The sequence below is a fragment of the Lepisosteus oculatus genome, chromosome 2, assembly GCF_040954835.1.
Source record: "Lepisosteus oculatus isolate fLepOcu1 chromosome 2, fLepOcu1.hap2, whole genome shotgun sequence".
NCBI classification, from domain to species: domain Eukaryota; kingdom Metazoa; phylum Chordata; class Actinopteri; order Semionotiformes; family Lepisosteidae; genus Lepisosteus; species Lepisosteus oculatus.
Window position 1 is genome coordinate 1566900 of NC_090697.1, and position 14923 is coordinate 1581822.

Genomic DNA, 14923 nt, shown 5'->3' on the forward strand with positions numbered 1-14923 from the left:
AATGGAAACAGAGATTTAAGGTTGACCAACATAGATGGGTTCAAAACTGGCTTCAGCATTAGGACACAAAGAGTAAGGGGAGGAGGATTAATGTCTGGTGTGACCAGTGTACAAAGTGAAGCCCCACAGTGCTTAGTGTTGGGGCTGCTTCTCTTCTTTACAGTATAGAGATCAACGTGACAGTAACACATTTTTCTGGTGATATAAGGCAAGGGAATTGCCCAGAATCGGGATGCAATTAGGTCCATATGGATTTAAATTGGTTGCAGCGCTTCGATAAGATTCAGAAACAGGCAGATACACAGAAAAGGATATGTGAGGTTAGTAAATGCAAAGTTATTGCCTGCAGCCCGGCCACCACAAAACTCACCCAGCCTCTGTTCCTGGCTTTTGGTGCCCTGAAAGACGTACTGTATTTACACATCTGTTTGAAGTAGCGTATAATGAAATTAATTTCCTTAATATATGTATATATGTATGTATATACGATGTATATATGATAAAAATAATAATGAGGTGACCTGTGTTCGATTTTTGTGTCTGATAATTTTATGACTGTAAGCCTTTTCACTTTTCAAACTGATGCATTCACTTTCTTTTAAGAAAACGACAGTATATCACACTTTGAGACCCCTGTAAAGTAATAGTAAAGACTATTGATCAACGGGAGAGCATGAGACTCACATATTTCTAGTTTGTCCATTGTACAGTTCTGAATCTGACAGCTGAGAACAAAAAACAAAAATTGTATTTATTTTTTTCAAAGCAAATAACATTTTTAATTAGACAGTTTCTAAGTTTTCTGTCATGAAAAAATATACTGTAATTTGTATATTTATTATTTACTGATTTGTAATGTATTGTCTACATTGTGTGGTGTTATCTGCTGTACTATGCACGTCCTGAGAGAACGTTTCAAAAAAGAATCCCAATATACATGTTCACAGGGCTAATAAGCCAGGTTTTATAATCTCTATTTTTCTATATAATTAAATGTCTCTAGTAATGCTGGGTTACCTCCCTGAAGGCTTGATGTAATTATTGTTTGTATTATTTGAAATTTGCTGGCAATATTTAAACAGGCATTACTATAGTAAGATGTGGTTAAAATGTGATTTAGCACCCTGTAAATGTTATTGTACAATGTGCCAAACAGAGGAAGACCAAGCAGTATTTTTTTTCTAAATGTTCATTTCTAAATAGTCCTATTGGACTGAACTCAGCAGATTGGAACTTGTAAATGACAAAGCATTATTTCCACATTTAACTTTACCTGTGTATACAGAAACGTCTCCAAGAATTCAGTTTAAAAGGTTTTAGAGTTCAGACGGGTATAAATCATATGCTATCACATTATTTACAAGCCGAGATGTTTTAGAAAGGTCACCACAATTAAATACTTGTTAAAAAGCTTGTTATAAGTTATTATTGCTATTTGGCCCAGGAAGCAAAACAAAGCATATGTATAATCTAAAAGCATTGTGGCAAACTAACACAAAAAAACATTATGTGAATTTTTTCCTTATCCACAAGTAATGGGGTTTAAGTTTATGATGTTATTCTCTCCATTCAACAGCCCAGGAAAACATTAAAATAAATATTTTACTTTTGCCTGTGTATGACAGGGCAGTATTTAAGATTAAGATCACTTTATTAGCCATATACAAATTATCACATTAGGAATTTGTCTTTATGCATACCCCAGCTTGCTCTAAATGAGACACACAGACAGAGATAAGCTTGGGGTCAGAGCACAGGGTCAACCATTTTACAGCACCCCTGGAGCAGTTGGGGTTAAGGGCGTTGCTCAGGGGCCCAACAAAGTCAGATTCCTCTGCCAGCCACAGGATTTGAACCAGCAACCTTCCAACCACAGACACAGATCCTAAGCCACAGTGCCACTGCTCCACCCCAACTACCAGAAATTATGCAGTCGAGATTCCCACATTTGGGGAATTTGCAGGGGTCAGCACAACCGGAGTGCAAGGGCCCAGCCTTGCCCTGGGTGAACCTCCTTGATCAAGGTATCTCCCCTGCCAGGTAAGTACAGTATTTATAGTATAGTATACTGTATAGTATAGTATAGTGGGTGAGTTTCTGGACTCATGGCTCATGCTGGTTAAAGCTCCTGTGTACAGCCACTGTACACTATAGTACAAAGCACTTTAAGTACAGTGGAATACACCAAATGTTCCAGTCCACCCAGCAGAAAGGATGGGAGTCACATGCTCTTTTGTCTGCTTATTGCCACAGAAACCAAATTGAGCTGAAATGCTTTAATTTAACAACCTACCCGTGTACTTGATTACCTTTCAATTAATTACTTTGTCCATAGATTACATACCTACAATGAAAAAAGAAAATAAAGCCTTTAGCTTTTAAAATTTTAAGGTGGTATATTCACTTTTCTCTTTCCCCCGTTAAAGATAATTAAGACTCCACATAAAAATCATATTTTAGCTTTTTCAAGTGTTATATTAGTGAATATACAGTAATTATCTGATATGATGTGATGGCAAGCAATGTATAAGATCATGTATAACTACATTACATTACTTGCAAAAAGTAATTTCTTTTTGTTTTTCAAATAACAAAAGGAGAACAATTCCAAAGTTATGGTCTGGCTTATTTAAAAAAATAAAGTAATTAAAGGTAGGACTGTTACTATGCAGATTTATTAAAGATCTGTTTTCTAAATGTGAAAAGATCCTTGTGTCTGCATTAAACATCAATGATTTCCTGACATACGTCAGGAAGACTAATTCAGGGAACATCTCAGCTGTAAATAATTCAAGTGTGTTTTCCATTCCTTTTTATTTTTTTATTTTATGCTTTTAATTCCATGTGAATTATTCAGTGGTTTCTTTCATGGTTAGGTAAATATTTCTAAAATGTTTAGCATTGGATCATCTTATGGAACTAAAAGCAAACATTAAAAGAGGAGGGTTTATTTTGCTGACTGAACAGTCAGAAAAAATATTACAAATATTATTGAGACCCTAGTCACCTCTTTTGTTCTTGATAGTTAGCATCCATTTCACATTCTCTGTGTTTTTGCTATAGATTATTTAAAAATTTTGTACCACAAACCAAGGTTTATCTGTGCATGCATGCATAGTGTGTACCCGCACTCTATATAGGATAGGGAACAAGAAATAGGCCAAATAAAAATCATATGTTGTATATGTGTGGTGCCTTGCAAATGTAATTTGGACCCTGCCTAAGGAGTCTCATTTTGTGAAATTACAAAATGAGGCATGAATATTTTTTTCATAATTAACTTAATACTTTGTTCCAGACAACTTTGTTCTAGGTGTAGGACACATTGCAGCTACATGTCAGCGAAAACTGAAGAGAACAAAGAAATGTGTTGGATGCTTTGCTGAAATCACAGCAAAGTCAATAGAAAATAAAATTTCAACTCATGAACTCAATATTTGACGGCAGATACAGTGGCAAGTCTTTTTCTGTCAGTCTCTACCAACTGTGGACACCCAAGTGGCACTGAGAATGTTTTGCCCATTGCTCATTGTTTTCAATTTTCCACAGATTCCTGATATGTATCAAATAAGGACTTTGTGCCCATACTATATCATAGAATATACATTTTCCTATTCTTAACGTATTCCAGTGTAGCTTTGGATCATTGTCATTCTGAAAGGTGAATTTTAGGTTTGATCCTCCATCCACTTTCCCTTCAGTCTTGACAAGCCTCCCAGTCCCTGCTGATGAGAAGCAGAGCTGTAACATAGTGATACACCACCACACTTCACATCAGGGAGGCTGTTGCCTGAGTGATGCCCTATGTGGGATTTGCATCAGATATAATGCTTTGCAGTTAGACCAAAAAGTTCACATTTTTGTGTTATGGGACCATAAATCCTTTTGCTCCATATCTGGAGTATCACTTAGGCACTTTGTTGAAATCTCCATGTGGGATTTGGAATTTTATTTGTTTCATACAAGTCAGTGTCTGGGTGCATTCCATGTCTTGATGATGTCCTAAAATGTACCTTTATATAATTTTATCCCTGAGTTGTTTTGAAAGCTCCTCGGTGTCATGGTTAATATTAGCTCTGAATTCACTACCTGATTTTGGGACCTCGCAGAGATTGGTGTATTTATTCTGAATTCATGTGAACTAAACTAATTGTGTAGTTTTGTGGACATAAATTAACTTAGGTTTGCCACAATAAAGGGTTAAATCATGTCTATTCCCTTTCTTTTTCATCGAATCTATTTTTTATTTGAATTTGTGAAGTAATTTGTGAATATAAAACATATATAGCTACTTAAATGTGCCATGATTGCAAGCTTTAAAGCAACAAACTGTGAACACAAGGGTGTGAATATATTTGCAAGGCACTATACTCTGTATGTTAGCATGAAGGAAGACATAGGAATCACTCATCTGATTTTGGGTAACAAGTACAATGATCGTTGTTCTTTTATTATTTTACTTAGTGCAAACCGAAGAAGTGCTATTAACTTTCTGATGCAACTTTCTGATTTCTCTTAACCTTCTGATGGAAATTATTTTTCAGTTGAAAAATACATGTTGTGTATAAAACAATCTAGTCTGAGTCAGTATGCAAGCTGCCAGAGAACGAGTACAATTCCTCACTGAAAAGTAAAAAAGGAAAAAAGGAGAAATAAACAACATGCTTTGGCATGAGAGTTTTCATCAGCTGAGTAAGGAAGACAGGAAGGGAGCATTCATAAGAGGAAAAGGGGTGGGAAGAAGAGGAAGAGGAAAGAAAACATGAGAGTGGGTGCGGTTTGAAAAAAGAGACTAAAGAGATCAAAATCAGGGCGACGAATTCCTGGAGATGTGTGGAAGGCAACAATCTGTAAACAGACGGAGAGTTTAGAAAGACATTAGCTGATTCGATCATTGAGTGATGGGGGAATGTTTGAATCACGTTTGCAGACCGAAAGGTCAGAGTAATCACTGTGAGCAGAGGTAAAATGGGGGATTATTGGCTTTGATCTTAAGTACTGTTCTTGTTGATCCAACTATATTAATGGCAAGGTACTTTCTTCTAGATGTACTGTGCAATAAGTAAGATAGATGGTAAGTAAGAAGCATGAAGCTTTTTAAGTGATGCTGAAATGGCCAAAGGAGCCATGTACATATGTGCTGCTTGTATTTGCGGGTGACAAAGAGGCTCCTGTGATGCCTGGTAGCTTTGGGCGATTAAGGGTACTGTGGACAAGAAGGTTGCACAAATTAGATGGCGGATGACAAGAGATAATAGGAGGGTCTAGAAAAAAGGTTATAGTTGAGGGATCATCCGATAAAATGTATAGGGTCTAATTGGTGACACTGGAACAGAAAGGGTGTTGGGGTGGAAGGGAATTACAGATAGAATGAGAGAATGAGGGAATTCCTCACAGGGTTGATGTCTTTGGTCCAGTTGACGGTCATGTCAATGATGTGCACATGACATGACAATTGCCTGTATGGAATGTAAACATATATTCTTCTATCCAGCCAACATTACCTGCTGGTATAGTTAGGGAACTAGTCAAGGTTTCCAATGATACCAAAATAGCAAGCTTAGCATTAATTGTAGAAGCTGCAAGTGAAAGTCAAATCCAGATAAAATTCCAAACCGGGAAAAAGCCAGGAAGATTATACTTAATCTAGACAAGTGCTGATCTTGAAGAAGCCATCTATAAAAAAAGACTTAAGAGCCAAGATTATTGTCCAATGGTAGACAAGGAATCTTCAAATCTCATCCTGAAGAGCTTCAATTTAGCAGGTCAGCATGAACTCAACAATTTCTAAAGATATGGAACAATTCTATTGTGGTCAGTCAAACAAGTTTATTTATAGATCATTTAGGGTGAAAATGTAAGTACTATCCAGCTCCCCAAAACAAGGTTCTCTTTAATGTACAGATTGCTTGCTAGATGTGTCAATAGCTTACAGGGGTTCCTAATCTTTAAAAATAGGTAACACACAACAATGGTGTTCTAGACAATATTTATATATTCATTTGAAAATACAGTGTTAAAATATGTTGTAAAAGGTGAAGAAATTTTGTCAACATACTATCAGGATGTCATTTAGAATATTTTTCAAGTAGGGAGCGTCAACACGTGTAGGGTGCAAAGGAACAAGTGAAGGTTTATTCCATGCTGAAAAGAGAAGAAAACAAAACACTCGAAAGGCTGTGGAGCCTTATCTTAGCCTTACCCTAACCCTCGACACCCAAAGAAGGCTCCACATCTGAAATGTTGTGTTTCTTTTCTTCTCTTTTCAGCATGGAATAAACCTTTCTTGTTCCTATTTAGAATATTGTACAATTAATAAAGTTCTGCTCACCACATTGCAAAAAATGTTATTCTTCTCTGCCATCAGTCCAGAGAAGAGTGATGAGATACACTCCTGGGCTCAATGGAAAGGACCATTTCAGCCCTGAGTAAACAAATAATTATGAGGTGAACTGATTTAGGTTTATGCACTGTACTAAATTGGGGACAGTGTAGGACCCAGACACTGCTGCAGACACTGCTCTTATACAGTACCTTGAGTGAGGTACTTTACCACTACATTTATAGTTCAAGCAGCTCTATAAATGGGAAATGATCAACACAAACCACCATTAAGGAATTGTGTAATTAGAAGCTTGAAGATTTAAACAGCAGCCATAGATCAAAAAGGGTTTTGTAAGCATTGTTTACTTTAAATATTAGGGGACTGGTACAACATTAGGCAATCTCCCTACACCTTTCTCGCTTCATTTCTCCTACTGAGTTTGGTACCGCTGTCCTGCACAAACACACAGACAAGGTGACCATTCTGAAAAAAAATAATGACTAGAATAAATCAATTTGGATTATATTACACCACCTAAAATTTTCTTGTTGAAAATTATACCTGACTGTTATACTTGACACGTTTTGTTTTCTTTATCAACTTGATACAGTATATATCAGCTGGGACAGTCCAGTTATCACATTTTTGGAATCTTCTGTATTATCTGATTGAATTGGGCTCAAAGTTCCATCTCAGGGGGAGGGAGTGTAATGCACCTGAAACTGGAATACTGAGGTACAGCAGCCAGCACTGTATATACAGCTGTCTGCCTCCCTTCAGACTGGTCATTACGCCAGGCCGGCAGGACAGAGGAGGAACCAGGAGTGTTTCTCCTCACCTGTATGCTGCTAGGCTGTGCTGTTACTGGTTTGCCCAGCCCATGTTCTTGCCCAGCCCATGTCTCCCACGCGATTAAGGGTGCCAGCGTGTTCATTGTTGTGTTTGCCTACTATGATGTGGAGGCATGGCATCAAGACTGATCAGCCCAGAGCCATGGAAGTGCAGATGTGTGTTTGTGTACGTGAGAGAAACTACAGCTTGTATGAGGCAGCAGAGCTTGAGATGCTGCTGGTATTTGTGTTGTGAGCAAGCAGGCTCTGTGGCTAAATTATCTTGATTTTAATTGTATGGAAGGCAACAGGCTATGCAGCCTGTGCCTTTCTATTCCTCCAATGGAAGGGGAGCAATTTAATAGCAAGGAACCTGAAGGAGGCCCGTTTGTAAGTCTTCCTTATCTGTATACAGGTTCTGTGTGGCTATTGTTTTTTTAATGATGCAGCGCTGGCTGGGTGTGAGGAAGAGCAGACTGGCTGAGCAGACAGTGCTCTTGCAGTGGCCAGTATGGAGTAGGGCCTGAGTCCAGAGCAATGTCGATGCTGATGGGAAGACCAAGAGCAGACTGGCTGAGGCTGGTACTGCTGGTATTTGAGTGTTTGTAGTGCTTGAGTGTGTGCTTCGGAGATGCAGCTTGGTGGTGAAGGGTGGAAGTGCCAGCAGCTGTATGCCGACACTGAGCCGAAGATGAGACACTAGCTGCTTGCGTGCTTTAGTTACACTGAGAAGCCAGGAGCTCTGAGATGGTGAAACAACAAGGAGCTGGGAGAGGCCCTGGAAAAGTAACAGAATCAGCCGTTGCTGTGTTGGACCAACGGTAAGGTCAAAAAGGGGTAGAGAGGTTCCTTCCAAGTGGGATTCACTGAGGGGAGGTTTTAACTGTCACAAACCCATGAGGAAATTTGTGTGAGAGACATCTGCTCTTGTCCCATCCATGTTCTGAGAGTGAAGGACTAGAGGCATAGGCAGTGACAAGCCTTAGCAAACGAGACATGCAGTACGACCTCAAGCATGACCTTGGAGGAGGTCCTAGAAGCTGCGACCGAGGCATGAAAGAGATCACAGGGGGTTATGTAAAGGCAAGAAGGGTAGTAGCAGTAGTTTTACATGAAAATGCACATTTTCAAATTCTTTACAGAACATTGAAGACACTAATCACTTACAGATGCAACAAAATCACAAGGTTATCAGGTAAAATGACCATCCATCCATCACAGGGCAGACAGACACAAACACAGAAATACAGCTGTACACACTCCCACCTACAGTAGGGCCAATTTTACCAAAGGCCACTTAACCTACCAGTACATCTTGGACTGTGGGAGGAAAACAAAGCAGCCAGAGTTACCCCACGTGAACATACAGTAGGAATTGAGGAATGTGTTTGAGGAATTTCAATACTTATATCAGGTCCCCTTGTACTCTTTACTAAAAAGGTTGAATTCTGAGTTCGGGCCTGTAAGCTCTGGCTACATCTTGATAGGCAAATTTTTAGTGGATCAAGTGGGAATTCATCCTACACATTTCTCTTACTGTATAATAGATATTAGGATTATAGTTCCACTTCTGATGAATGTTTAGAGTAAGGTATTGAAAGTGTAGAAGTGATGGTTGGTTTCTTCAGCCATTGCTGTGCTCCTGAATGTGTAAACCTATTTGTTGTGTAACAATGAGGGATGTGGTTTTTCCTCTCATTTTGAAACATGGCATCCAGACACAGTCCTTTTCCATCTGTTGTAATATTAACACAAAACTAATAATGCAAATCACACCTGAATGACAGTATAGAATATAATAAGTTGCAAGCTACTGGATCTTGTGACCTGGCAGTTTTATGATTGCATGATATTTTTATATTTTCTGGACTTCAATTCTAAACAAAAAATCTGTAACAGATAACAAAACAAAAAACAATATGATTAATGGAACCTTAATTAAATACTTAATGATAACATCAGACAAAAGCTATTTCTTTGAACTTATCTCAAAGGCTTAGGACTTAAAAAGAAATGAAAACATAAGGCTGAAACCAGGAACACTTTTCTATCTTAAGTAGGAATGGGTCAACAAAAACTTTATATTTAGACCTTTGATGTTTGAAGTAAATAAATTGCAAGTAAAGTCGATTACTATAGCAAGTGCATTTGTTAACATCCATAAAATAATATCTTTTTTGGATCTTTTTAAAAAAACTTAGCAGGCAAGAAAGTATACTAAAGAAAAAAGAGTATCTAAAGAATTGTATCACTAATACTATAATAACAAATTCACAAAATGATTACTAGGAATTTTTTAAAAATGTTTTGCAACAGGTGCAATGACATGTTATTGAACAGAAAAGATTTAGATAAATTACTACAATGGTTTAATATTAACATTAATTAAAATTTGTCATCACCAAGGTGCCTACTGTGACAGTCACAGGCTTGTAGTGTGAGCTGCTGCAATAAGAAGCAATAGCAGCTGTAAATCTGTGATACTGGCTATTTACCAGATTACACATACTGTATGTCATGCCTGACATCCCTCCCTAGAGGGCGCTCCACTACTCCCGTTATTGTCCTTGTGATTAAGCTCCCCAGGTGTACCTTCTTAGGTGTATTATTTAAAGACTAGCTCCTCCAGTCCTCGGCGCTCATCATTAGGGTAAGGATGTCGCGAGGCCCGCCTAGCACCAGGAAACCCTACATCCATCTCCTGAGGGCATTGGCCTCATCCCCGACACCTCCCGCTCCCTGAGCCCAGGGTCTGGAGGATCTCGCCCCCGTTGCCCTTGGATCTCCATGTTTTGTCTCTCCGTGTGTTCCCCCCTCCCGGGGATTTTAACCTTGTCGCGTCCCAGGATGGATTTCTCGCTGATGGACTCTTGGATTGCGCCCTGACCTGCCTTTGGACCCGTTTGGATTTGGATGCCGTTCTTTGTCTTCCCCGTTCACTGTTTCACGGATTGTCACTATTATTTTGTGCACTATTAAACCCCTGTGTGTTCCCTTTTACCACGTCTCCTTTCAGTCAGTGTTCGTGATACTGTGTTGTCGGATTCTGTTCCATTCCTTCTGTTCCAGGCTGCCACAAAGGCTGAACAAATGTGTTTATTGGTCTGAACACAAGTTGGCCTGTCCATGAATCTCTGAGCCCTAGATGTCCAAATCATACAACAGTGAGGCTCAGCTCCACAGCCTATAGTCCAGTCCAGCATACAGTCCAGCGATTGCACATTCATCTCTAAAAAAACCCACTGTGACACAAGCAGCATGAAGGCCCTCAAGGTCCTGCTGGGATGTGGATGCGTCAGGATGAGCCTGCAGACAGGACCTGACCAACATCGCACTGTGCAGTCTGACAATTGTCCACCACTGCTAATTGAGTTCTGTAGCAATGAGACGCATTTGCCCAGGACCATTACACAAGGAGTTCTCCGTCAATCGATCTATTGTACGTGCTAATGAGCATATCGTTCTGAACGTGTGCACACTAGCTGGCATCTATCTGTATCTGTCTGCTTAGGCCCAATGCTGAAGAGTCCAATTAAGAAGCAGCCCAACCTCCAATAGACGGATGCCACGAATACATTGTGTTTCAGGTGAGCTGAACATCTTTTACATCTGCCTTGAGGCTGAGAACACTGAGCCCGCTATCATGGACACTGTGTTTTACAGCTCTCTAAACATGACGTGTATAGATGGTGTCTCCCCTTGTGTCCTTTAAACCTGTGCAGGTCAGCTATCTGAGTATCTCTGGTATACACAGACATTTCTAATCTCTCTCTGTCCCTGTCAGTTGTACCAGACTGCTTCAAGAAAAGCACAGTTGTGCCACTGCCCAAGAAGACCAAAGTAACTAGCTTGAACGATTACCGCCAAGGGGCACTCACTTCAGGGGTCATGAAGTGCCTGGAAAGCATAGTATTGACATATATAAACTGCACTATCCCAGACTCCCTCAACCCACTCCAGTTTGCTTACTGCTCAAACAAGTCAGTTGATGATGCCGTATCTCTAGCAGTACATACTGCCTTAGAACATTTAGACAAATGGGGCATCTATGTTAGAATGCTGTTTATAGATTACATCTCAGTCTTTAACAGAATTTTTCTTGCCAAGCTGCTCCCAGAACTCATGAATCTGGGCTAATTTAACTGTAATTGCAACTGGATACTGGATTTCCTGACGGGCAGACTTCAGGTGATGAAACTTGGCAACAATATATCCTCTACAGTGATCCTAAACTACAGTGATCCTAAACAAGGCTACTGTCTCAGTCCTATCTCACCTAGAACCTTGTTCACCTATGACTGTACAGTAACTTACAGCTGCAACCACATTATTAAGTTTGCAGCACCCTACATTATTGGGTTGATCAACAACAAGGATGAGTCCACATACAGGAGTGAGGAGGAACATCTTACAAGATGATGCCTTGACAACAATCTGAGTAAGAATGTCAAGAAGACAAAATAACTCATTGTGGACTTAAAGGAAGTCATGACACAATCAGCATCGATGGCACAGCAGTGGAAACTGTCAGGTGTTTCGGGTTCCTTGGTCTGCAGATCTCCACCGACTTGCCTTGGTCTCACAACACTGTAGCCAGTCTGGAAAAGCCACAACAGTGCCTGCACTTTCTACATGGTACAATGTTACTACCATGCATGACAAAAACACAGTACAAATGGTGTTGGCAACAGGACAGAGGATTATAGGATATGATTTGCATAAATCGGTGAGACTCAAATAATCCGTGTAACGATGCGTAGTTTAGGACCCTATGTAGACGGTATAATCTGGAAGTGACTGGAAAAGGGCTACAGGGAACACAGTCAGGAATAGAAGGGATGGCGAACAGGGGGAGGTGCCAACAGTGAATCCAGGTACAAGGGGGGAGCTCAGGTGAACAAGTCCAAAGACCGTCCAATGTAGGAAATCCGGGGCACAGCCCAAAATCCAAAAACCAGGGAATCCATCCAAGACAGAACGATTAAAAACAGGAAAAGAGAGATGGAACAAGGAGATATAAAATGAAGTGATGAGGCCAGGCGTTCCGAGCCCTGGACTTGGCTGGGTCAGAATGCCATTAGGAAGCCAATGCCTTCAAGCCACGGACCTGTGGCGACTTGATGCTAGGCGGGCCTCTGGATGTCCGTCTTCCAATGCGGAGCCCTTAGCTTCCGGAGCACCACGTTTAAATAATGAACTGAACAAGGGGGCAGGTGAACGTGATAATGAACTTAACACAAAAGGGTCTAGAGGAGGGATGATGATCATGACATTCCGCTGTTGCAATGAACCCCAATTCATCATTCAAGATCCCAGCCATCCTGGTCACAAACTGTTCTCTCCCCTGCACTCTGGCAACCAGTACTGCATTATAATGCACAGACCATTAGACTTAAGAACCACTTCTATCCTACTGCAGTATGCATCCTTAATAGCTAACTGCTGCAGACTCAATGCACCTCTGCACTATGCAATTTTTGCATGATCTGCCATGTTTTTTTTCACTATTACGTATTTATTGTTTTCCATAACATATTTATTGTTGTGTTGTTATTATTTATTATGTTTGTAATGTACTGTCTACATTGTGTGGAGTTGTCTGTTGTACTCTGTGTGTACCGAGAGATCAGCGCTCCAGTGAATAAGAGTTCCAGTGTACATGTACCTATGCAATAAGCACCTCTACTACTCTACTAGTGTATCCAGTACGGGGTCACAGGGGAGCCAGAGATTATCTTGGCAGGCAATGGGCACAAGGCAGTATACACTGTGGATGGGATGCTAGTCCACTGCAGGACACACACACAGGCACAAACACATTCAGGCCACGTTTACAGAACCATGTTAATTAATTAATTCCACACCGATAGCACCTCAGGTCTAGAATTGAACCCAAGACCCCACCATTGGCAGGCAGTGATGTTAACCACAGTGCTTCCTTAATCAAATATAATGCCAATCATTTTTAAGATTTTAGGCACAGTTAAAATGACGTTTTTGAGACTATTATTGTATCAAGATGATAAAGTCGTGTCTCTTTTTTTATTAAGCATTAACATTTTTTCAACGTGCAAAACACCTCTGAGGAAATTAGAAATACAAAAATAGTATTATGTGCACTTGCAGAAAATCCAACCAAAAGCTAATAATATTCCTAGATATACTTTGAATATTTAGGTTCTCCAAAGAGAAAGAAAGAAGGCTGAGAGTGTGGGCAGCATGATAATTTTTTGCCTGGGAAACCTTCAAGAGCACATAGAGGTCTTTAACTATCACATTGAGTCTTTTCAAATCTTACATTGGCTGCAAATGTGCCAAAAATAGAATAAAAACTTGTTCTTCTCAAACACAGCCTATTCAGAGCACAATCTTTTTTTCAGAAGTTCATTATATGCTCTCAAAGTGCAGTACACTCAAGAATGAAAGATAATACACAACTGCTCTGCTCCTGTGTGTGCATGTATATATATATATCTTATATGAATAGGAGCTGCATTTAAAAGGTTATGTTACTCTCTTGCTTACACTTGCATTATTGCATGGTTACATATCATTGATAAATATATACTTATGCATACAGTACATCTGTGGATAACTACTGTAAATCTTTTCTGGGTAACTGAGTTATAGGTTTTTCTAACTTAAAGCAACAAGTGTTCATCATTTCATTTTTTGTGTACAAAAGCATTAGGGACCCATTTAGGGACTGGGTTTGACTCAAGGGAGCAAACCCAGTGACTAAAACATGGAGTGAAGCAGATGCAGGACTTACATCCCATGAGAAACAAGATGAATGTAAATTAGAGGAAGAAAAGGGATTCATTGAGGAACCTCGAGTAACGACTACGTCTGGCTTTTAAGGTGGAACTAAAGAGGGGTTGGAATATGGAACAGGTGTGGGGAATAAGGTAGAACAAGGAAGGGCTGGAGCGCCCTTAAGAGGAGGAGTTCTAGAATATCCTAATATCCGAAAGCATTGAACTCTCTCTTTCATAAATGTGTTTTCGAAGCTTACTTTTGCAGATGAACAAATGTCCATGGTGTCACTGAGTTTTCCATAGGAAATGTGCTACAACCTCTACAAATCTGTCAAAGTTACAACAAGATCAGTTGTAAACTCAAAAAGCCTTTTAAGGGCATGTCACAACTGTCTCATGATGCTGGTTAGATAAAAAATGTTTATTTTTGGTAAATGCCGAAAGTATCTGGAATTGCAATAGATTTTGAAGGTAGCTTTTGATTATATATTTTTTAGCACCACAATTTGCAAACATTCTCCTTCCACTTGAAGGGGGATTACTAGAGATTATGAATCAGCATAGTCTAAAAATAATAGATTGAGTCAGAATTTGACCGGTTTTGAGTGCATTGCCCAGCACTCCTGCGGTAGTGAGCGTGACAAAATAACATACTAGGGGAATATTTAATATGGAATTAAAAAAGGTAGGTTGTTAGAATTCTTTGAAGAACAACAGTAACAGACACATATGGAACATATGACACGGTATATTTAATCATGCCCTGGCTGCACTGAGTTCTGCACACAACTTTTCTAGTACTTGACATTTTGTTATCATTAGAAACAGACTTGTCTCACACTTGGCATAACTAAGACCCTTATTATGTTCACCTTCTACAAGCAGGAACTGGAGTCACTTTCTCGCTTCTTCTTGAGAAGGAAGCTCTTCTAACTCAAATTCTTCACTTAGATCAATCAGTTCTGCTCCTGCCCCACACTGTTCTCTTTTCTTTCAGTTCGCGTGATGTT

General features: G+C 39.7%; 1 non-coding gene across 1 annotated transcript; it reads right to left on the minus strand.

The window, feature by feature from the left end:
• Positions 1-1892: 1892 nt before the first annotated feature.
• LOC138226637 (U1 spliceosomal RNA) lies at positions 1893-2048 on the minus strand. Its single transcript, XR_011184606.1, has one exon. It is a non-coding gene; the product is annotated as a U1 spliceosomal RNA (small nuclear RNA).
• Between the last annotated feature and the right edge of the window lie 12875 nt (positions 2049-14923).